Source organism: Thermobia domestica, chromosome 9 (assembly GCF_964235325.1).
Source record: "Thermobia domestica chromosome 9, izTheDome1.hap1.1, whole genome shotgun sequence".
Lineage (NCBI taxonomy): Eukaryota > Metazoa > Arthropoda > Insecta > Zygentoma > Lepismatidae > Thermobia > Thermobia domestica.
This window is the reverse complement of record NC_137462.1, coordinates 263487829-263513382: the sequence shown is the minus strand read 5'-3', so window position 1 is coordinate 263513382 and position 25554 is coordinate 263487829. Positions and strand designations below refer to the sequence as shown.

At 37.3% G+C, this 25554-nt stretch overlaps 1 protein-coding gene across 6 annotated transcripts in view; it reads right to left on the bottom strand.

Annotated features, from left to right (window-relative positions):
• Positions 1-25554, bottom strand: part of SPR (G protein-coupled sex peptide receptor) — a 2424528-nt gene that overhangs the window by 531430 nt on the left and 1867544 nt on the right. The window lies entirely within an intron of this gene.

Sequence of the window (25554 nt, the reverse complement as noted above, 5' to 3'; positions counted from 1 at the left end):
GATATCCTATTTCGCTAAACCGTGCTAAATATATACAATATATGTTCATTTAGAATCTGAAAACTTTCAGAAGTGTAAACGTCGTGGTTCAACCATAAACAATTTATCTTATTTTGTTATATCCAGTAGTGTGTCAATAAAGTAAATTGGGATCTCTGTCACATCCTCAAATATGATCTATTGGATAAAATCTTAGTAACGAACCTTCAAAGAAACGATAATTTAAGCAGTAGAATACAATAATAAACAGACAAAATTTTGTCAACTACATACCCACAGAATCTTAAATTGAACCTATAACTTTTCCCTTCAGAGATTAGTTGTCTAGTGATATATAGTGATATGTCAACTTGTTTCTAAATGAATAATACCAATGTCCCGACAAATATTACTCCATACAGCCAGTCATCTGAACTAGGAAGCGCAATTATATTCTTCCGAAACCTGAGATTATGCTTATTTTCTTTTCAAATATATAAGGTGCCATCAAATGAAAAGGATCATTTCAAAATATACCGCGATACGTGTTACCTGAGAGAGTTACTTTGTCTGTTGTGTATTCACATGTGTATGTGACGAGGCACCAGCGCATGCGTATTGTGTCTAGGTCGCGAGGGACTGTTAACTAACCACTTTAACTTTCTTCCCCCAGACATCAATAAATTGCTGTAAGTTTCTTAAATAAAATTTTAAGACCAATAAATTTATAGCATGAAAAAGTCTAGTAAATTCATAATTTATGATAGCCCGAACTCTACTACAATGTGACACACTACAACGTTATATTGTTTTCTGTAGTTGTCGAGATTTTATACCTAACTCCATTTACTGAAGATTTCTGAGCATTTCATCTGTGCTGATTGAGACATGTATTCCATATTGTTATTGAAATTGTCTACAAAACTTATAGTCCTACGAACATTAGGCCTATATGTTGCCTTACGATTATACTTATACTCTTTTTATGAATATTTTCTTTTAGTATTAGTTTTCCACTTATCCATGAAAGAACTATGAATATTTCCCGCAATCAAATAAAGATTACAGGGTAATAACTAACGCTATGGCCTACGGAAGCCAGAGGTTCAATATCGTTTACAAAAGCTTTACATTGACTTTTGTCTTTAGCCAACTGGATACAGTTCTACTTTGTATTCCTATTTCTGTGAGATCCATCTTAATATTATCCTCCCATCTGCGTCGAGGTCTTCGCAATGGGCGTTTTCCGATAGGATTTCCGGTAAAAACTTTGAAAGCGTTCCTACCTTCTTTCATTCTGGCTACACGACCGGCCCACCTGAGCCTCCTAGGTTTGATGACCCTAACAATGTTTAGTAAACGTTAGGAACTACGTATGCAGTTTCTTCTTATGAAGTTTCCGCCATAACCCATTTCCATTCCTCTTGGGTTCAAATATTTATTTCACGATCTTGTTCTCAAATACTTTCAGTCTACGTCCTTCCTTCAGAGTGAGTGACCATGTTCCGCAACCATACAGAATAACAGGCGTGATAATCTTTTTATATATATTTTAAGCTTCATATTCCTCGACAGAATTCTCGACGACAAATGATTTTGAACTGAATAATAACATGAATTCCTTGCCTTTAATTTCTTCAAGGTAATAGTTTTCATCACATAAATATATTAAATAAAAAGTAATGAGAATTACAAGGCATATTTTTTGCGTCCGTCGACCTGGGCTTGATTCGCAGTTCGAATACAAATTTAGCTGTCTCAACTTATACAGGAGAAATGATTAAATGAGGAGTTACTTGACTAACGAAGAGAAAACATGTCAACGAAAGCAGAAAGAATGCAACTGAGAACTAATCTACTGATAATATGTGGCCCTCCAGAAAATTACACGAACCGAAAGTATTATTATTATTATTATTATTATTATTATTATTATTATTATTATTATTATTATTATTATTATTACTATCCGAAGGACTAGAAGAATAAACGGGTCCATTTTGAAACAATGATCTAAATTTTAAAATGCCAGCTCATATCCTAATTATATACAGAACTACATGAACTGACATAAAATAACGGGCACTACCGTTTGACGCAGAAAGTTGAAATCTGGCATGACTGTAGCATTCCGGGACTAACCCACGGGAGAATCGCCAAAAGAGAATATTTTTATAATTTAGCGGACCTAAAAGGGCGATGAAGAAATTTCCCATGTTATTTAAATGGACTTTTTTTGTTTTTACTTACAATCTCATGTTTTTACGTACTTGGTATAACAACTTGAAATTCAGCATATTCATACGTTTTCGTTATCATTAATAAGTAAATCACTAATAATAAAATTTCCAAATTTAGACTCGCTTTAATGAAAATTGAAATATCTTTCCCATGTTATTTATATGGGTCATCTTCTACAATCCAAAATATTTAGTCACTTTCGGCAGGATTAGAATAATGAAATTTAGCATGATTCTAGTCTTCCTGGACTAACCCACAAAGAAATTAATAAAAGCAAATATTTTTAGTTTCTTAGGGGTCGAAATGGGGATGAAGAAATTCCCATGTTATTTAAATGGGCGTTTTCTTGGGATGCAAACTCTTATCTGTTAGTTGAAATAGGAAAAAGATACTTCAAATTCGGTGTAATTATGGGTTTAAGAGGTGCCAGGCCGTAGGCCGAGCAAACGCGGAGGTCTGGGGGCGAATCCGCCAGCTGGCCAAAGGCTTCTATATATTTATACAAGACATCTGCAAGATCAAGATTAGAGTTCGGTGTAGATATTTGGAGTATATGTATTACATTGGTAAACAAAATTGAGGGTTCAAAAATGTTTTACTAAGTTAGTACTGTATGCCGTAAAATGAATAGAGATTATTACCCACGTAGTTACGAATACTGGAAACAATTTTGAGGATTACAGGCGTGTGACAGGAGAAAACTTCTAGAAGGAGATTTTATTCAGAAAATACTAGACAATAGATATCATAGTGAATACTGCCTACATAATATAGGTACAAGGATGTCAATGGATTATATGAGAAATGGATCAATGTTAGTTCTGTTGATTTCAAAATTTGTTATTTGAGAATAATGGCCAATTTTTTAATCTAATTTGAAACATCTATTTTTATCAGTACAGAAGCATAAGTTTTCAATTTTGACAAATATTATTTGTAATATTTTTTGCCGAGTTATCTATTTTGAGCCTAAAATATTTTGCATTAATTTGACAAGGAATTAGTATTTAGTTTAATCACATAATATTTTATCATTTTTTTATTGTTTCAGTGAGTAGGTTACGTTGTATGCAATATACATTTACTTTTTCTAGTAAGGTGCTGCAGTTTTGCCATTAGATGTTCATGGCACAGAAATAAACATTTATTTATTTATTTATTATCCGAAGAGTTGCCCAGAAGACAAGACGAAATGAGACAGAATTTTTCAGACGAAGTGCGAAACAAGAAATAATTCTTTCAATAGAAGCAAGAACACTTTTCAAGACGAGATAGCTTCGATTGTCTTGTCATATACAATCCTAATTGCCTATTACTAGTATGGGTTACAAAATACACCTGTATTTATAATTTGGTCAGTTTTCAGTGGATAGAATAGCGGATAGTGGATAGTGGTAGTTTTGAGGTTGACACTTTTATAAGAGTGAGGGTATATGAGACGAACAGCTGCATCTTAACGTGAGACACAAATCGCATGAGCTTTCACTTGGAATCAAACCCGGATCTAGTATCAAAGATGCACATACTGACCAGTTATAGTTAGTTTCTTCAACCGAGATGCACTTCGTATATAAAGGATGCCGCGTTGTACGTATGGTGGTTCTTGCTATAAATAACTCATCATTCGCGGGAACTTGTGGCAAACACACTCGATAACTAAATGACAAACCAGAAACCTCATTTCAAACAACTTCGCTTGGCCAATCCTCGTGGAGTCTTACTTGCCACAGTTTCAAATGCTGTCCTTCCAGTTAGCTATTAGCAGATGTGGAGACTCTGGGAGGTCATACTATTGTAAATGCGAAGAATGAACAGAGTGAGTCTTAAGACACTGCAACCCCCCCAAATGCGGTGAAGTGACAAATGAAGAGAGGAAGGGATATTTCACATTCAGCATGAGAACTTGAAAGACATTTGCCGAACTGCACTCCTACTGAGTGAACACACTATAGTCTGTGTAATCTTGAGAGAGCTCTAGCTTTCAATGGACTGAAAATAGTAATATAAGAAGATTTATAAAACTACTTCCGTTTGTGCGGAAATTATTGACACGGATAACGGAAATGGTGTTTCCTGTCGTTATTTAAAATGATATCCTTTTAAGAACCATTCGAGGATTTTGGTTTCATATGTCCCCTATAATTTCCAGGAAAGAATTTTTAAAATAGACATAAAATTTATGCAACCATAATATCTCTATTTCGCTGGTAATGGTGAAGCATTATACGGCAAGTGTATGGAGAGATGGAAGAAAGAAAAACGCTGGAAACACCGTACGCTTCCTCCAATTTGCCAACAGAATGGAAACATCGTTTCTTATAATAGCTTCATTACATTTGATGTAAAACAGGAAAGGCAATTTAATGCTGTTGATATATCGCTGTTTTGCACACACATTTTACCCCCGAGAGCGGATAAGGAATTCTACGGTCTACAAGCATTATATCCGTTACTATACACCTAACAGTGCCAGAAGGATAATCTACGAAGAAAAGTCAATTTATTTCATGAACACACAGAGATGGGAGGGACGAAGAAAATGAAGGATAAAGAAAAAGCAGAGGAAAGAGAGAAGGAAGAACAAAAGAATGAAAGATAATGCTTGATGAAGGCTTCAAAAATAAAAGCATCCGTTCTAGAGCTGAGACAATTCTTTTTATTTATTAGGACTTATACGCGCCAATTCTTCACCTGGTGCTGCGATTTGTACGTTAGAACCTTACAAACAAACAAACAAACAAACAAAAAAAAGATTGACTGAATGCATGCTTTTTGAAACTAAACTCAGAAGCAAGAATTACTTTGCCTAAATAATAATAATAATAATAATAATAATAATAATAATAATAATAATAATAAGAAGAAGAAGAAGAAGAAGAAGAAGAAGAAGAAGAAAAGGAAGAAGAAAATTTTATTAACGTGTTGAAAACAGGCGATAGCAAAAATTGAGCATTTTGTTATAAAATTAAATGTTGTTAAGTTGTTGGTTGGTTAATGGAATTTATGGTCTCTTTTAACCACTGAGGTTAAATGGATCCAAATTTCATGGTATTACTCTAATCCTGTTATTCCTCCCAAATGAAAAATTACTGTCAGTGATTAAGTGGAAGTTTTAGGTGACCTGGTGCATCCTACTATGAACGAACGAACTCTATGGCCTACGGAACCCGAAGGTTCAATACTGCATTCACAAAAGCCCTCCATTGACTTCTATCCTTATCCAACTGGATCCAGTTTCTACTTTGTACTCCTGTTTCTGCTAGATCCACAGATGTTATATCCTAACAACGGCTGAGCCTTCCAAAATGACAAAGCGTTAATACACAGTCATAGTTCTTCAGGCATTGCTTGAAAATCATCAGGATGAGGTTCAGCACCTTTTATGGTACGTACGATCTCTCGACTTGAAGATGACTACATTAAGGTCTTCTCCAACAGATCTTCTAATCCATCAGACGTCTGGTCCGTACAATCTCCGATTTGAATATTAATACATTATACTAAGATTCAATACCTCTTTCAGTCCACACAGTCTCCCGTCTTGAATATTAAACATTCATGAACCGTTTTAAAGCAGAGTGTGCAATGAAGATTTCGTTCTTCATCATCGCTGACTAGACTAAGTGTTGTACTTCATAAAGACGGTCCACTGCTTTTCTAGAAATTACTATAAACATGTCAGCAGTGTTAGAAATAGTATCATCGAATTAAAAGAACAGTAATGTAAATATGACTTAGCGCTAGTTGCAAGATTCACCAAAAAGAAGCAATTTCTTTATTGCATAGTAAAACGGACCTGACCTCAATAGGAATTGATCGAGGAGACAAATGTTAACCATTATGTTCTATGCATAACACTGCAACTAATGTGTAATTGATTTTTTTTTTTTTAAATCGCGCCAGTTCTGGGAAAGATTGTTTCTATTTCGAACATTTTGCGAGATGTGTCGTTATTTGCCTTCGCTCCTGTACTGCGATCCAACTTAGTGCTACACCGTATCGGTCACTTCGAACTATTTTTATTACTATTGTTCTGGTAATCGTAATCGTGCGTTGCTTGTTAATTTTAAAGCAGCTCATATTGATTTCATTTTGAGTACTTGTCGTGTTTTACCAGTGACACAAAACTCTTTCCGCTCACTTTATGGCTACCGTGAATGCCTTTTATACGCGAGGTGCCAGTTCGATTTCAGCATCGAACGCATTACATTGGTTCGAGTCCTACTTTACGTCTTGTCCTATATAGCCTCGTTATTGACGAAGGATCTAAAAATGAACTGAGTCAGTTAGTTTCCAGAAACACAAATGTGTGTTGCAAACATAAAACCCTCGAGCACCTACTGCATGTGGATTATTAAAGTTGTCGTGGGATGTAGAAGAAATGAAAGGTATCATGACCTTTTCCTTTGAGAATAACAGAATGAAGCGGTATAAAAAACCAAGGCAAGGAAAAGAAGCATTTTCAGTGTCTTTTCAATTTTCATAAACTAAGCTTCTACGCTCTTTGTGTCATGTGAATTCAGCATAAATAAACTTTCTCTGAAATTGAAAACAGAATATCCTACAAAACTTAACCACTCAATAGTCACTGAAGTACATACAATCTATAATTTATTTATATAGAAATGGCTGTGCTAGAGTAGTTACATTTGTTAAGAAGTTCAAAGTTCTTAGGGGCGACGATTGAAAAAGCAAACAATATCAAAAGTTATGTCTGCGCGAGGATGATTTTCAAAAGTAAACATTTTATTAAATTTGCGTAGGCCAGCCACTGCAAGAAAAAAAAATCACTCCCACAGACTCCAATAGCATCAGAGGAAGTTCGTCTGAAATCGGAAGGATAAAACTTAGTCTTATTTTCAGTGTGTTTCTAAACATTACACACTTGTGTCCATATTTTATATTCAGTTTACATGGAGAATTTTGATCCTGCCAATCTAAGCATTGCTGGAAACCTCAAAATGTTTCCGCCAAGTTGATGCAGCGTACAATATACAGTAATACTTGAAGTACAACTATAGACGAAAATCAGTGTGCAATTCTGAAATGAAATGAAATTTTTGAGTTTTACGTCCTACGGTTATGCCGGCTAGGCTAAAGGAGACGGTGATGAGCAATGAATGAAATGGTGGAATGAAGAAAGTGGAAGAAGACGAGAGAACCCCGAGAAAACGCACGCACACGGTGTTTGTCCACCACAAAGTTCACTTGGCAGGAGCAGGGTTTGAACCCGCGACCCCGTGCACCAGAGGTGAACGCTCTACCACTTAGCCACCTCAGCCCCGATGTCCAATTCTGATTGGCACTAGACTCTTTTTAAAAGTTTTAATTTCTTCTTTTTATTGGACTTCTGATATAAAATTCCTGTAACTTCGTATTCAGAAATACTGATATTTCATGAGCCTTTAACACAATGGAACACAAATATGCATCACGGAAGAAAAATGAACAAAAAAAAATATGTCTCTATTTTTTCTGTGTATATACAAGTTTATGAAATGAAATCTTTCACTTTAATGTCCCACTATTATGGTCGTTAGGCTAAGGGAGACGATAATTAAAGCAAGTGAATGATGAAAGAATTAGTGGAATGAGAGCGTGCGAAGAAACGGAGTACCCCGAGAAAACACACGGACACGATGTTGTCCACCACAAATGTATTTAGCAGGGAATCGAACCAAGGACCCCACTTACCAGAGGTAAGCGTTCTACCACAGAGCTACCATACCTTCTACACACAATTTTATATAACGGTATTTTTGGATCATGCTAATACGTGTGGGTATTTCAAACTGATTTAAATTATTTTAACTCTTTTTATTCTTTATATTAATTGTACAAGTTACTTACAATTTAACACAAAACACCATAACTTTCTTAACTCCTTTTAATTCTATATAGTAATTGTACAAGTTACTTACAATTTAACACCATAGCTTTCTTAACTCCTTTTAATTCTTTACATTAATTGTGCAAGTTACTTACAATTTAACACCATAACTTTCTTAACTCCTCTTAATTCTTTATATTAATTGTACAAGTTACTTACAATTTAACACCATAACTTTCTTAACTCCTCTTAATTCTTTATATTAATTGTACAAGTTACTTACAATTTAACACAAAACACCATAACTTTCTTAACTACTTTTAATTCTTTATTAATTGTACAAGTTACTTACAATTTAACACAAAACACCATAACTTTCTTAACTCCTTTTAATTCTTTATATTAATTGTTCAATTTCCTTACAATTTAACACCATAGCTTTCTTAACTTCTTTTAATTCTTTATATAAATTGTACAACTTACTTACAATTTAACACAAAATACCATAACTTTCAACGTTTTAGTCGTAAAAATTGTAATACAGTAACTAAATCATGCTGATACATATCCCATTTTTTATTCTGCACACCAATTTGGTAATCTAGGTTCTCTCAGACCCGTTTCAGCGTGCTTTCATCAACAAATTGTGTTGCAGGTGTAGTATGCTCTTACAGCCTACAAAAATCTTAGGGAAGACGTAGTTTGTACACATTGTCTTTGAGATGTCCCTCACAGAACAACATGTAGTGGTTTAAGCCCAGTGATCTTGGCGGCCAGCGTAATAGCTGTTGATCATTGTGAGCAGCCGAATCTAGAAGTGTGGTGGTGCCTATTTAAGGTAATTCCTAATATTGTGATGGAAGTAGTTAAGGGGCTCAATCTAATTCATAGAGAAATTTTGCACTATTGTGTTGAATCTGTCATTATCATAAAATAAGTAAGGAAATGTAGGACAGTTCCTTTCAGAAAAAAGTATGGACTGTATATTTGGAAGATGATATGCCGCCAAACACAAATTAATTTTTGGTGAATTACACAAAATTTCAACAATTTTACGAGACTTCTCAGCCACCAAATACGAATATCTTGCTTATTCATTCTTCCCAATCTTGTCGGAGACGGTCCTAAGTCTGAGCTGAGCAAGAAAGAGGCTCCTTCCGTTGGCCATCACACGCATCTACTTTTATAGTAGTGAGTGTTCCATTGGATGGAAGACATGATCCTAAACAAGCACTCTTACGCTTTTATGTGTAAACTTTATAAACTTAGGGGACAGTGGTAGAGGAAGGAACGTTATATCCCGTCTCGGAGGAAGGAGGCTTTGGCATGATTCCTAATGAGACAACTAACTCTTGCTATTGGGTCAGGAAGAATATGTGAAAACTATGACGATTGAGCCGTATGAAAAAATGTTTTGAGGATCTGACCTTGCACATGCACCTCATACATAGCAAATACAGGACAGGTAAAAGCCACTACTGATCAGGCGATTTAACAGTATCCGTGAACCAAATAACTGTAGAAAACGTTGGTACATGTTACGTGCATGTTGCGAAAATGTCGAACAGCCAAGATATGACAGCCCCAGGGTAACTGATTTGGAAGTCATGTGACAAGCCATAGAGGAAAATACATCCGCCATGACATGACAATTGTCAAAACACTGGCATGTCCCAATCCACTTTAGTACCCCACCTTCAAGAATTCCGGAAAGCCATTAGAAGCTGCCCCATTCTGTCATGTGAGTTGAACCCTGCTTAGACCCAGAAGACAGTAGATGTGTGCCGCCAACTGCTGCACAATCCGCAGGATTTTCGTTTTTGAAACGGATTGTCACATGTAAAGAAAAGTGGGTGTTTCTCTGGAATCCTAATGTGCAAAAACTGTGGTTTAACGAGGAACAACTTCCAGAACCAGTCAGCAAACAGGGAGGCGCGATGACTCATTGGTAGAGCGTTCGCCTCCGGTGCTTGGAGTCTCTAGTTCGATCCCAGCTCGCGCCGTGTGGAGTTTGTGGTGGACAAACACCGTGCTCGTGGGTTTTCTCGGGATTGTTCCGTTTCTTCCTACTTTCTTCATTCCACCATTTCACTCATCTCTCATCATCCCCGTCTTCTTTAGCCTAACCGGCATAATCGTGGGATGTAAAACAAAGATTTCATTTCATTTTCATTTTCAGTCAGCAAACGGCCGTTTGAACACGTCACGTGAAATCACGAGGAATTAGAACGAATTCATTCGAGTTCGTTCATAGCGTTCGTAGCATCAATGCTGAGCATTATTTCGAACAGCTAGAACAGATATGAGCTGCACTTCTCCAAAATTGTCCTTCATTGGTAAGCAGAAAGCGCACTTTTTGCATAAAAATAACGCAAAACCACACGTTTGGGTTTGCTAAACGTAGCAATAAAATTCAGGAAAACGATGGCATCGAACTGATACTATATTCGGCATATAGTTCTGATTTTGCACCTTTGGATTAGTGTCTATTTCAGTTAATGGCACCCTTCCTGAAATCACGATGCTTACTAAACGACAGCAGGCAGAAACAGAAGTAACTAACTTCCTTGAGTATACGGATAAAACGTGGTATCGACGTGAAATTGAGGAACTGGCTGGAAGGTGGATGCAATCATACATGAGGGGTTATGCCTAGAATGTTCACTTGTTTTCACTATACTGTAATAAATATAGGCAAGTTAGGTACAAGAAAACTGCAAGACTTATAATTCACTCTTGAATAGACGACACGTGCCTTAGCAGTGTCATATACGGCATTTCATTGTGCAGCAGAGTGTCTACTCCATGTTTTTGAATTGTCGCTTGTGTTTGATCATCGCAATGTATCAGTTTTACCGATAAACCACGAGAAACGAGACCTTTGCAGCTGGACAACGATGCCCTGCAAGCAGCAGAGGATTTAAATCGAATACAAACTGTTGAAATACAGGTCAGTGAACTCCATGCCACCCATTCGATCGTTCATAGTCATCTGCAAGACCTTGGGTATGTGTTGAAACTCGCAAAACGGGTACTGCATGCAGTAACGCCTCAACAGAAGTAGCAACAAGTGGACATCAGAAGTGCTCTACCCACCCATCATTTCCGGACAGAATGGTGATAAGCGGCTCCTCTACCATAACATTATATGCTAACGTCAGTAGATACCTATGGGGGTCGCAGGTCCTGTGTCAAAACAGAACCTCCATCTCTGCAAAGTGATGTTGAGTGTTCGGTGAGATATCGCGTTATATAATCCATTTTGAACTCTTTCCACGTTACCTGAAAATCAATGCAGATATATACTGTGAGCAGTTTGAACAGTTACAGACAGTATTGCTAGAGAAACTCTTGGTGTGGTTCACCGCAAAGGTGTGCTCGTCTGTGGTAATAACGTGCGTCTACACACGGCAAGAAGGATCTGTGACGATATCGAGGAATGTGGTTTCGAGAAAGTCCCCCACGCATCATTTTCATCACACCTTGCACTAATAGACTACTGTCTTTTCACAGCCTGCAAAGTCACCTTTTCAGAAAAACATTGGAAGATAGCTAAGACGTGTAACGAACAGTGACCAGTTTTTTGCTTTCAAAATCCATGACTTCTTTCAGCAGAGATTTCAACTTTATAAAAGGCGGCAGAGTTCGCGAAGTGCAATGGAGAATTTTTTCCTGACTAACGATAATGTTCCAGGTAACAGTGTTGGGCAAATTTCAATTGAATTAACAATTAACAATTAATCTGTAAATTTAATTGTTAATTGCAATTAACAATTGAAGTAAGTAATGGTTAATTGTTAATTGCAGTTGGCCATTAATAATGGAGAATCAATTGCAATTAATCAATCGATTGAAAGTAATTGCACTGGAAAGTAATTGCAATTGAATTCAGTCATTCAATTGCAATTGGAATTAATTGGCAATTAATTCAATTGCAATTGATTTCCACAGCAATTACTTTCAATTGATTGATCAATTACAATTGATTTTCACTGATTAATTTTCAACACTGTAGTTCAGAGAGGGCGTGGGACAATGAAAACTTTAGCCACGACCAATTGACTTACCATCCATCGTGAGTCACGACCCACCGTAACCCACTCTAACCCACCATCAACCACTCTCACCCACTGTGACCCACAGACCCATCAAAACTCATTATCATCAACTCTGACCCATGATTCACGCCCTCTTCTCTACTGACTAAAGAGTTTAAACTTGTAATAAAACAAGCCTATGAAATTGTCACTCATCGGAGTTTGAATTTCTACGATCAATCGCTCAAGCACCGCTCTATTACAATAACGGTGGATCTGACCTTTCTAATATAAATAAAATGAAGAGTTTGTTTGTGTCTGTCTGTCTATCTTTGTGCGGCCTGTGAACCAGACGAGTGGACCGAAAGTTTTCAAAATTTGGTCACGGGTAGCTTGATCTAGGCCCCAGATCAAGACGAAGAGTTTTTTTTTTTTTTTAATTTCGAACTAGGGGGTATCAGTGGGACGTTTACCGGGACCGGCCTGGGAACCAAACAATTTGACCGAGGGTTACCAAATTTTGGTCACGGATACATTGGTCCAGGTTTCACACCAAGGCGAAGCGTTTTTGACAAAATTAGAACCAGGGGGTCTCAGGGGGGCGTTTACCGAGACATGCAAAAGTAGTAGGGAATGAGCGATATTAGTGTCGATTTCATAATTTTCGCGGTCGCTGAGATCAATGGTGAAACTCCGATCGCATTAACTTCCAAATTCACCCTAATCGGCTGCGGGCCGGGGGTCAACGGGGAGAGGAGGAGGGATACCGAAACGTAAAAGTAATCCAAAATGATCGATATTAGTGTCAAATTCATAGTTTTCGCGGTCGCTGAGATCAATGGTGACACTACCATTAGCGATGACTTTCAAATTCATCCACCGTTCTATGCGGACCTTGGGTCACCAGAGGGGGGTATTCCGAGACATGTAAAAATAATCGAAAAATGACTGATATTAATGTTGAATCCATAGTTTTCGGGGTCGCTGAGCTCAATGGTGAAACTGAAGACCGTGTTTACTTTCACATTTAGCTTCCATCGGCTAAGGAACGGGGGCATTATAAAGGGGATCACGAGACATGTAAAAATAATCCACAATTACCGATATTAGTGTCAAATCCGTAGTTTTCGCGGTCGCTGAGATCAATGGTGATACTTTCATTGGCGATGATTTTCAAACTTAGCTACCATTGTATGCGGGCCGGGAGTCACCGGTGGTGGGGAATTGCCAGACATGTAAAAATAATGGAAAATGACCGATATTAGTGCCAAATCCATAGCTTTCGCTGTCGCTGAGATAAATGGTGATACTTCCACAGTCGTTGATTTCCAAATACAGCCCCCATCGGCTGTGGATCAGAAGCGTTGTTTTTTTTTCAAATTAGTACCAGAGGATCATAGGGGCTTTTACCGGGATATGTAAAAAGTAGTAGAAAATGGCAGATGTTAGTGTCACATTCATAGTTTTCGCGGTACCGTATCGGCTGGGGGCCAGAGGAGATTTTTCTCACAATTCGAACCAAGGGGGTCTCAGGAGGCGTTTACCATAACATGTAAAAGTAGTAGAAAATGACCAATATTTGTGTCGAATCCATATTTATCGAGGTTGCTCAGATGTATAGTGACACATATCCCGATAGTGTTTAGGTTCAAATTCAGCCCCCATCGGCCTTCCCAATGAAAACACATGTATGTTGTTGGATATATATTCACACAAAATATATCCAATTTTAGAAATGTTTCTTAACTGTTCTCCCGTTGTTCAGTTTGTTTACATTGATATTTATTAAATAAATAAATATTATCATCCTCATTATCACAGTGAGTACTATACATTTACTGGTAGACCTTTTTAGAATGGGAAAATTTAATGATTAGCTATTTCCCGCCAATCTTTACTTTGTCGTGAGAATGTCTAAGAGTTCTTATGTTCATTGATAGCATCGGGGCAAATCTGTCTTCAACATTGGGGGGGACGGGTAAGACCGTTCCCATATTTTATATATATATATATATATATATATATATGTGTGTGTGTGTGTGTGTGTAAGCGATGTTCAAAATATGTATGAAGTTGAAAAACAATGCTCTGAAGAATCAGGGGACAGAATTGTCTTCAGTGGCGTATTTAGGAGGCTATCGGGCTCAAGCTCACCCTGAAATAAATTTGTTAGTTTTTCGCATTCCACGTACAACAATAATCCTTCTAACCATTTCTAAGAATGTCATTGACTATCCATTTTCTTAAGCTATTTGTTCAGAAATAATACTTTTTGCCAAATTTCATTCCATGTAAGAACTGCGTCCTTTTGTTCTTTCTTTCGTCCTTTCTACTTTTCTGTTTCTTTTTCTTGACGTTACTTTCTTTCCAGGGGCGTCATTTAGGGGGGACAGGAAGGGGCATTTGCCCCCCCCTGAGTTTGAGATGTATATAGATTTTGTCAATAGAATAATAGTAAATCAGTGAAAAACGCGAAATTTTACTTATATCAAGGGGGCTTGCCCCTCCAAACAAAATCTGAAATGACGCTCCTGTTTCTTTCATTTCGTCTATCATACTTTATCGACCATTGTCAGTTGTGATTCAAGTCGGCCGTCATCAGTAGTATAACACCAAAACTAAGAGGAATTGATAAGCGAAACTGGTGTTCCACACCAACTTGCGCGGATATCAACATGACAGGACTTAAGTTACTATAACAAAGGAAAAATTATATCATTTAGTTACTTTTAAAAGAAGGAAATGTTTGAATTTAAAAAAAAAATCAAAACGGGGGAATAATTAGCCCGGGAAATTAGGAAGGCCAAGAGGATGCTTCCTTTTTCTTGTATGAATAGAATAAAGGGTTAGATTCACTCCTAAATTTTTGTATCATATCACATAGGATTTATCGGTCTGCAATTCTTGCCATTATAACTTCAATTTATGCATAAATTAAACTATATTTAATTCTCAAACTCAGGTGGGCAATTGCCAAATGCCCACTTCCTTCCTTGTGTTGAGCATAGCCCCTCGAAACAAAATCCTAAATACGCCATTGGTTGTCTTCAACATTGGGAGGTGGGCACATTTGAGGCTTATTCTAGAGAAGGGAGATGAAACTCATATTACGGTAGATGAATCTGATCAACTGTTGTAGAGTATATTATATATTAGGCGATGTAGATGAAGTAGTAGTACATATCAGTATTATAAATCGCTGCCGTGAACACATTCTGAAATCTGAATGCATGCATATTTATAATTGGTATGTTTCTAATTAGGCATCCACAAAGATCCACGTTAAAATTGTTTTATAATAATATAAATAATGACTTTCCCAAAACTATGAAGAAAGAATATCAATTATGTATGACGCAACAGTACTCTTTGAGCAAAATTATGATAATCTCAATCAAGGACGCCGATTTCTCTGTAACTTGGGGGGGGGGGGGCATTCATAAAAAATGCATAAAACAATGCATATAACAAGAGAAAATACATATAAAAATGCATATTCATAAAAATACAGGGAATCCACGTGAGCTTTTGGGGGCCTCCGACTTCCCAGGATCGGCCCCCTTGATCTCAATAATATTAAAGGAATCGTTACAGAAATCTAACGCATGTCATATACTCTTTAGTTAACAGATGTAACCTTAAGATTCTGGAGAAAAATATTCCAGTAATTGAATTCTTTTATTTGCTTACGAAGCATCCTCTCTCAAAAGGAAAATTGGTACACGCGGAAATACGTAGGAACGGTGTCTTCCCGTTGTGCCTACTTCCCGTTATGCCTACAGGCCCTCCAGCACTTTGTAGAAAATATTTTTAATGATCTTATCTGTAGGCAGAACGGTAATTCCCGTTGTGCCTACTTCCCGTTCTGCCTACTCTTTCGAGACGGGGAATTCTGTGCAGGGAGGGATCTTTTCTAGGGATTTTTTCTTTAGTAATTCTAATAGATTCTGTAAGAAGAATAACTATTCCTTTAAATTTCATCATATATTTTAAATGTTATCTTACTTGCTCTTCTCAGAAAAAATGACTAGGTACAGTTTTGTTATTAGCAGCGTTATTCACGTCTACTTTAGTAGAGATGTGTTTTTTTAATACTTACAGAGAAATGGAAAATTAATTGATTCAGTTACAAGAAAATAAACTTATTTCGGTCTAATATCAAGTCATTTCACAAAAAAAAATTATTCGGTTTTCCAGTATTTCATCTCCAACGTGCTACGACTCATAGTACGTAAAATGTGCCACAGTTCACATCCTTGAGACATGTTTGATGGCCATATATTAAACAAATAGGGCTAATGCAACAGGATGCATAAGGGGGCCCTTAAGAAAGGGTCTTAGTCTCCTACATTAAAATTACTTTTTCGGCATCACCTTATCAGCTGATTTGTCTTCTATACGTGATTCTATACTATATGCCATAATATCATACATACTTCTATTTTCATATTTATATTGTCAATGTAAATAGCAGGAATACAAAATACAAATATCATAATTGAATGTTTTTGTAGAGTTTCAACTCAAATCAAAAGGTCAGATAATCGGGGAGGGAAAGGGATTTATAAGATTTTGTTTCAGTTTGGTACTCTTGAAGGTGATTGGCTACTGTGTTCACCGGTAGCCAATCAGCGTTCAGAACACCTGACGGCTTCGAAAAGTGAAAGTTCTGAGATCGAGACAGTAATCTGTATAAAATTCAATTCAAATTTTTAATCTGTCACTTTATAAGTATCAATAGGAATAGTAAGCAGCACAGAATGGCAGAATTTGTCAGTTCGAAATACGGGGGGAAAGTGCTCGCGTACGAAGGGTTCTTATACCGGATTAATAGACGTAGTAAAGAAAAGACATATTGGAAATGTACACGTGGGTGCAAAGCGACAGTTGTTGTTTTGGGTGACGATGTTTTATCAAAGAGTGGAGTACACTCTCATGAAACAGAAAGGAGCAAAATTGAAGCAAGATGCTTAATAGACAGGATGAAGTGTAAAGTGTCCGAGAATCCTGTAGATGCAGTTCCAAAAGTTTACAGGTAAGACTAAATTTTCTTTTTAAATGAGTAGTTATTTTATTTACGAGGAAAGAGATATGATGGAGACAAACACTCTTTTTAAAGGCCGCCTTATGCATCCTCTTGCGTTGTTTGTTTAATAGTTGGCCAGACATGTCTTGGGGATGTGAACTGTGGCATTTTTTAGTACTGCAAGTCTTAGCATGCTGGAGGTAAACTACTGGAAACCCAAATAAAATTTTGTTCTGAAATTGCTTGATATTAGATCTTTTTTTTTTTTTTTTTTTTTTTTTTTAATGTTTGTTTCACATACAATGTCTAACATTCTTGCAACTGAGTCAACCAATTTTCCATGTATGATGAAACTTGTAGAGGTGGTGGTTGTTTTTACAGAAGCTTTTAGAAATACTAAAGAAATATTCCCTACAAAAATTCCTCCCTGCACATAATTCCCCGTCTCGAAACAGTAGGCACAACGGGAAGTAGGCACAACGGGAATTACCGTTCTGCCTAGAGATAAGATAATTAAAAATATTTTCTTTAAAGTGCTGGAGGGTCTGTAGGCAGAACGGGAAGTAGGCACAACGGGAATGAACCCGTAGGAACAAACGATGGTTCGAACGAGCAGAAAAGAGAAAACAAGCAAAATTACGTTGGCTACAAAATCCGAATGAAATAACCACACAAAATTTCGTAGACATCAGGCGGGAAACTTCCAAATCTTTTAGAACAAAGAAACGCAATTTTTTGAAAGCTAAACTTTAGGAACTTGAACTTAATATTAAAAATAAAAACATTCTGGACATGTATAAAGGGATCAACGAATTTAAGAAAGGCTATCAACCTCTTGCTTGTATTAAAGAAAGCTGATGGAACAGTTCTCACTGATACAGATAGCATTTTAAAAAGATAAAAAGATTTCTTTAACGATTTACTTAACACGGAGCAAAAACTAATGTGCGTGGAGAAAGGGAGGTACACACCGCAGAAACATATATTCCAGAACCCAACCGAATAGAAGTAGAAATCGCTATAAAGAAATTAAAGAAACACAAATATCCGGGTGTAAACGAAATTCCGTCTGAGTTAATTTTAGCTGGAGGCGAAAAATTGTGGAACAAGATACACAAACTCATTCTCCTTATCTACAACAAGGAAGAATTGCCACAAGAGTGGAAAGAATCAATCATTGTTCCAATCCACAAGAAAAGCGACAAAACTGACTGTAATAATTATCGAGGCATCCCTCTTCTGTCAACATCCTATAAAATCCTTTCAAACATTCTGCTAGCAAGATTGACCCAATACGCATATGAAAAGATTGGAGATTATTAGTGTGAATTTAAACGAAATCGATCAACTATCGACCAAATATTTACCATTCGCCAAATACTCGAAAATAAGTGGGAATACAATACCCCGGTACATCAACTATTTATTGATTTTAGAAAGGCTTACGACTCGGTTAGGAGAGAAACATTATACAACGTTCTTACAGAAGTTGGAATACCGAAAATGCTAGTTAGATCTATTAAGGCATGTTTAAATGAATCCCAAAGTAAAGTCCGGGTAGGAAAATTTTTGGCCACGAGCTTTCACGTCGAAAATGGCCTGAAACAAGGAGATGCGTTGTCGCCATTATTATTTAATTTTGTGCTGGAATACCCTATAAGGAAAATCAAAGATAGCAACCAGGGCCTAGAACTGAACGGTATTCACCAGGTTATGGCATATGCTGATGTAAATTTAATAGGGGATGAGAGGAGAATAATAGAAAGAAATGCACAGATCTTAATAAACGCTTACAGGGGCATGGGTTTAGAAGCAAATGCAGAGAGAACTAAATACATGGAAGTGAGTCGGGACCGGAATACGATAAATTATGGACGCGTTAAAATATTAAATAATTCTTTTGATAAAGTGGATAGTTTTAAATATCTAGGATCAATATTAACAGACGAAAATCATATTCACGAACAAATTAAATGTCGACTAAAAGCAGGGAATTCGTGTTACTATTCGGTTCAAATCTCATGTCATCGCAAATTCTGTCGAGGAATTTGAAGTCTAAAATATATAAAACGATAATCATACCTGTTGTTCTGTATGGTTGCGAAACATGGTCGCTTACTCTAAAGGAAGAACATAGACTGAAAGTATTTGAGAACAAGATCGTGAGACGAATATTCGGAACCAAGAGGAACGGGAATGGAGAATGGCGGAACTTTATAACGAGGAACTACATAATTTATACGGTTTACCCAACATTGTTAGGGTATCAAGTCTAGGAGGCTTAGGTGGGCAGATCATGTAGCTAGGATGGAAGAAAGTAGGATTGCTTTCAAAGTGTTAGCGGTAAGACCAATCGGAAAACGACCATTAGGAAGACCTAGGCGCAGATGGGAAGACAATATTAAGATGGATCTCGCAAAAATGGGAATACAAAGTAGAAACTGGATCTAGTTGGCTAAAGATAGAAAGAAGTCAATGGAGAGCTTTTGTGAACGGGGCATCGAGCCTCCGGGTTCCATAGGCCATAGAGTTAGTTAGCTTACGAAGCATGAGTAGATGCCTAGGCTGATACTACAAATAGATTAAATTCCCATTTACTGAAAAGATGGGTTCTACTGACATTGGATAGTCTGAATATTCTTCGTGTGCTAGGGCCTAGGGGAGAAAAGGAGAGAAGATTTCATATCAGGTTACGTCACGCACAGTCGCACGCCTTCATTTTTATTAAAAATGAAAAAGCCAAGAGAAACAAATTTCATCTCACTTTCCTTTGTGGCAATCGGACACAAATCATCACACTTTTCTGCAAAAAGCACTTTTCAAATTATTCGGATTATTGGAAGAGCCTCCAGTTCCAATGTTGGGGGGTACATGTATCCCCATTCCCCGGAATTTGTGCCCGTACCTACAGCTGAGACAATTTTTCAGCAGAAGGAGAGGGGTATATCCTCCTCTGGCATCACAGGCGTGCGCAACGTGGGTGCCATGGGTGCCTTGGCACCCCCATTAGACAAACTTTTTTTTTATGTACAATTATTACAAACTGAGAAGAGATTACGTGTTAATTATTTCCCGTCTGCATGTGTGCCGTGCGTCGCCGACGCAGCGTCGGATGTAATGATGCTATCTTTTCTTAGGGAAAAGGGGGGAGGACGACAATCCATATGGTGGCACTTTAGATCTGGCACCCACATTCTCAATGTCCTGCGCACACTAGTGTCTGCCATTTATTGCAATTTGTGCCCAAGTAGTGGAAGTGGAATTAATACATATTGATGAGACTACTAAACGCACTACAGAACGAAGTTCAGATTACGATTCTTTTTAAAAATGGAAAACCCAAGAGAAATCAATTTCATCTTACATTCCTTTGTTGCAGTCGGATACAAATCATCAAGCTATCCCAAAAAGCACTTTTTAAGTCAGATTATTGGGGGGACTGACCCCCCCAGGTCCAACATTGGGGGGACATGTCCCCCCGTCCTCCCCGGGATTTGCGCCAGTGATTGATAGTAAACTTTTCTCCACTCCATTCATTTCATACATAATTGAGGTGTTTGATGCGATAAGGGCGTAAGTCTGAAACATGCAGTTGGAGAAAAACGATGTTGTAAATTTAAGTAGTATTTTCTTCTTACATAAAATAATGTAATATGCAGCATTTTATTCCGATATTGAATCGAAATGTTACCAGGAGGCTAAACAAGCATTTCAAAAGCCACAAATGCGTTTGATGCACAAAGACGTAAACTCGCTTATGCCCTTATTACATCAAACTCCTGAATTGTATTTCGTACCGCAGATTACATTTTCTTTCTTCTTTAAGCGTGTGTTTCGCATCCTTATACAACATCGAAGTTATGAAGGGTTGTTTCTAAATCCAATGCAATCGGCGGGCGTATACACTTCATGCAAAAAAAGAAAAAAAAAAGAAAAACCTTCACAGTACAGCCCCTCCACTTTCTGATCAAAAGAGCTGAATTACAGAAAACATGTCATCAGCCCCGGCTGCAGTTATTTCCTAAATAATCTTCAGATCATCTTTATAATATTGTGTGCTTCGCCTTTTTTTTTTTTTAAGTCTAGAAAGCCATAAAAATACAAGGGCAAATCGGAAAAACCTCCGCTTGTGCTTGCGCGAGAAATGACCGGGAAGAGCGACGTCAGTCCTGTGGCGCTGTGTGCAGAAGTTCAGTAGACAGTGAGCAGGGGAACAAAAAAGTCGAGCTGCAGTTAACTCGTCCGCTCTAACAATTAAAAATCAACACTCCAATACAAAAACCAGCCAAATATGAAGTGTATGCGGTAATACGATATCTGAGTGTAGTGATGAGCAAATGCAAGACCAAGACCAAGACCAGGGTGGTCTTGGTCTTGGTCTTGCACATGCGGTCTTGGTCTTGGTCTTGCAGTGGAACCCACGGTCTTGGTCTTGGTCTTGGACACCTAGTCTTGGTCTTGGTCTTGCACACCCAGTCTTGGTCTTGCTTGCAAGAGTCTTGCAAGTTTTGCTTTTAAGAAATCTATGATTTTCATAAGTAATTTCTACTCTGGATATAAGGGATAATAAACCCTACATTGCGTCAATGTGAGGGAAATATAATGTATGTTTCTAAATGTAATATAGGGCCTATTTTACCTTCGTGTAAGTGTGATGATACTGTACAACATAGGCGATGACCTTTACTTTTTTTTTTTCAATGGGTGATCACGCTTCACTACTTATAAGATAAATCACAACATTTCGTAATATTTTTATATGTTTTAACAGATCCAATACTCCACTGGTTCCCAAACTGGGGAGGCTATCCCTGACAGTGAGAAGCATGAAAGAAAACCAAGACGGCACAGATTACTGAAATACCATAAATTGCAAAATTATTTGTACCCTCTAAAGGCGTCAGATTTTTTTCTTTCCAACCACGATTAGCTCATCTTTGTATTGAACAAACTCCCAATTAAATATTGAAATTTTGTTTTACTGATTCTAATATGTACCGTACTGTATGGGGCAGAAATAAGAACATACGCAAAAACGATGAAACAGTTAGACTTTCGAAATGTGGGCATGGAGAAAAAGGAGAGAATCAGGTGGGTTGAACGGAAAACGAATGCGAAGGTTTTAGTAGGGGAGAAAAGAAGAATTTTAGATGTAATGAAGAGGAGGACATTTTCTGAGGAGGAACTGTATTATGAGGGACGTGCTAGAGGGAGGGGGCGAAGGAGATTGTAGTTGAAGAAAGATATTAAGACAAAAAATTGCTACGTTAAGACGAAGAGACTAGCTGAGGACCACAGTCATCGAAGCTTCTCAGCTGCAGCAAGTGACCTGCCAATAATGGCAGAATAGCTATTATTATGACGATGACGATATGTTTTGCAATATTGACCAAAAAAGAAAGAAAAAATTAAAATAATAATAATTAAACCTCTTAATATTTTAGAATATGAAATGAAATTAAATTTGTGAGTTTTATGTCCTACGATTATGCCGGCTAGGCTAAAGGAGACGGTGATGATGAAAAATGAATGAAAATGGTGGAAAGAAGAAAGTGGGAGGAAACGGGAGAACCCCGAGGAAACCCACGCACACGGTGTTTGTCCACCACAAAGTTCACTTGGCGGGGGCTGGAATCGAACGCGGGACACCAAACACCAGAGCTGAACGCTCTACCACTGAGCCACCGGAGCCCCAATATTTTAGAATCATTTGAGTGAAAACTGAAAACGACTCAACTGTCTGTCTTTTTTTATATAAACTCAATTTATATAAATACTTTTGACCTACATTAGAAATACATAATAACGGCATCAAACTTCAAGTTATTTGAAATAAGTACGAAAACACTCTCAGTTGTGAATATAGATTATTTATTGTTGTATAATGTTATATCGTTGAATCCTAGATATGCCGTATACCTAAGGGGGCTATAAGTTATATTGGTAAACAATTATTCAACGTATAAGCATCCACCTATGAAATCAAACTTGCGGTCACATGCACTAAGTTTTTGTCAATGTCATGGAAATGTTATTTCAATATTAATTTTATAAGTACACATTAAAAATTTCCAACGGATGCTTGAACCTCAGAGCCAATGCCATACCCATGTAGTCGACATCTATGGTGTACGGAATTGCCGATGTTCAATACTACATTTCTTTAGTTTTGGAAGAAGAACACCATTAATATGCTTGAAATGAAATGAAATATTACTTTAACGTCCCACGATTATTACACTGAGGCTAAGGGAAACAGTGATGATGAAGAATGGTGGAATGAAGAAAGTACGAGGAAACGGGAAAACCCACACACAGTGTTTTTTCACCAAAGAAGCTCACATAGCGCAAGCTGCGATCGAACCAGTTCCCCATGTACCAGAGGTGCACGCTCTGCCACTGAGCTACCGTGTCCATAACATGCTCTAGTTTATTTTCGCTTATCCACTTCTTATGGACACAACTATTCTTCATATGATTTCCCAAAATCCAATCATGGGCCGTCGTGAATGATCAAATGATGACCAAAGTAAATCAGACACTGAAGTTATTATAGCTTGTAACAATTCATAGAATTATGCTGTCGGTCGTCTCGTGAACAACCGATTCAAAAAACGACATACTGTAGCTATATGTTACAGGAGCAGATCGACTCACATGGATTGCATAAACTACTGGGAACACATTCACTCCGGCGGTATTTTTACTGGAGCCAAGAAGTTCACGTGAAAGATGTAATGATTTTCCCCCTTCCTTTTTACATTCTATAAAAAAATCAAGTAGTGTTGGTACTTGTGCAAGACTCTTGCGCAAGAGTCTTGGTCTTGGTCTTGCAGGTATGGTCTTGGTCTTGGTCTTGGTCTTGCACCCCTTGGTCTTGGTCTTGGTCTTGCATCGGGATTCCTGGTCTTGGTCTTGGTCTTGGTCTTGGTCTTGCATGCAAGACTCTTGCAAAAACTGCAAGACCAAGACTCTTGCGCTCATCAAACTTTCGTCAGCTGCGATTCATCGCGAACTGTGTGGTGCTTACCGACCAAACGTGATGAGTGAAGGTGTCGTACGTGAATAATGTCACATGTTTAAAGATGGACGAACTGATGTGCACAATGTGGCAAGAAGTAATCAGCAATGAATTCGGCTGTACCTCTTCAGGCACACGAAACAGTGGCTTACGTCTCACAGCTTAGACAATGACAATGCGCCTTACAAAACTGTTAGCGGGTGGCTTCATTCCCAGGCAGGAGATTTGTTTTGCAGAAGGAATTTCAAACCTTGTAAAACATTACTGCCTCAAGTGACAAGTGCCTCAATATGAATGGTGAATATGTTGAAAAGTAATGTAATCTTGTACTTTTCTAATGTGTATAATAAAAGTTCTGTATTTGCGAGTGTATGTCATTGATAAAAAAACGGCGGTCTTTTCGAATTGTCCTCAAATAATCTATCAGCCATAATCGTAATAAAATAGTCCCAGCCTACCATTTGTGCTCTGTAACCAAAGATATTTAAAAAAAATCCTCCTTTTTTGGAATACATGTCAGTTACATTAAACATAAAAATGTCATTCCTTTTAATACTACTACATAGACATTCGAAATATGGATATAGAGAAGGGTGAGGAAAATTCCATGAAAAGAAGAAATGTACGATTTCTCACTCCATTAGTTACTTTAGCGTAAAATTTAACAACTGAAGCTTCTAAAGTAACTAACTCACTCTATGGCCTATGGAACTCGGAGGTTCAATGCCGCATTCACAAAAGCTTTCCATTGTCTTCTGTTCTTAGGCAATTGATCAACTTTCTACTTTGTATTCCTATTTCTACAATATACATCTTAATACTGCCCTCCCGTCTGCGCCTGTTTCCCCGATAGTCTTTTTCCCCCATTGGACTTCAGTCAAATTTATGAAAGCGTTCCTATTTTCTTCAATTCTGACGACCTGAGTGTCCTAGATTTAATGACTATAATAGTGTTAGGTAAGCAGAATACAGACAAGAAATAAGTTTTGGTTCGAACTCTTTGTAACGGAGGAAATAAAAGTACTAAAATTTCGTAATAAAACCATATATCAAACTATCCACTGGCCAGAAATTTATGGTCAGAAATTATGTAAATATGATTTATAAAAATGTCTAAAAAATTACTGAAAAATAAGAACCTACTCGTATTAAATACAAAGGAAGTGAACATATTGTAAACTATTGAAAATATACTCCACAAAAAATTTAGGTTAAAAGTTTACAATAAAGTTTAGATTAAAAGTTTATTGTAAACTTTAACCTAAGAATAAAGTTTAGGTTAAAAGTTCATTAAAGGTTAGTAAAACTTTAACCTAAAAATAAAGTTTAGGTTTTGTAAACTATTGAAAATAAACTCTACAAAAAAGGTAAGTTCGTTCGAGTATGATAAATTACAGGGGGAAGAGATTTTCAGAAAAGA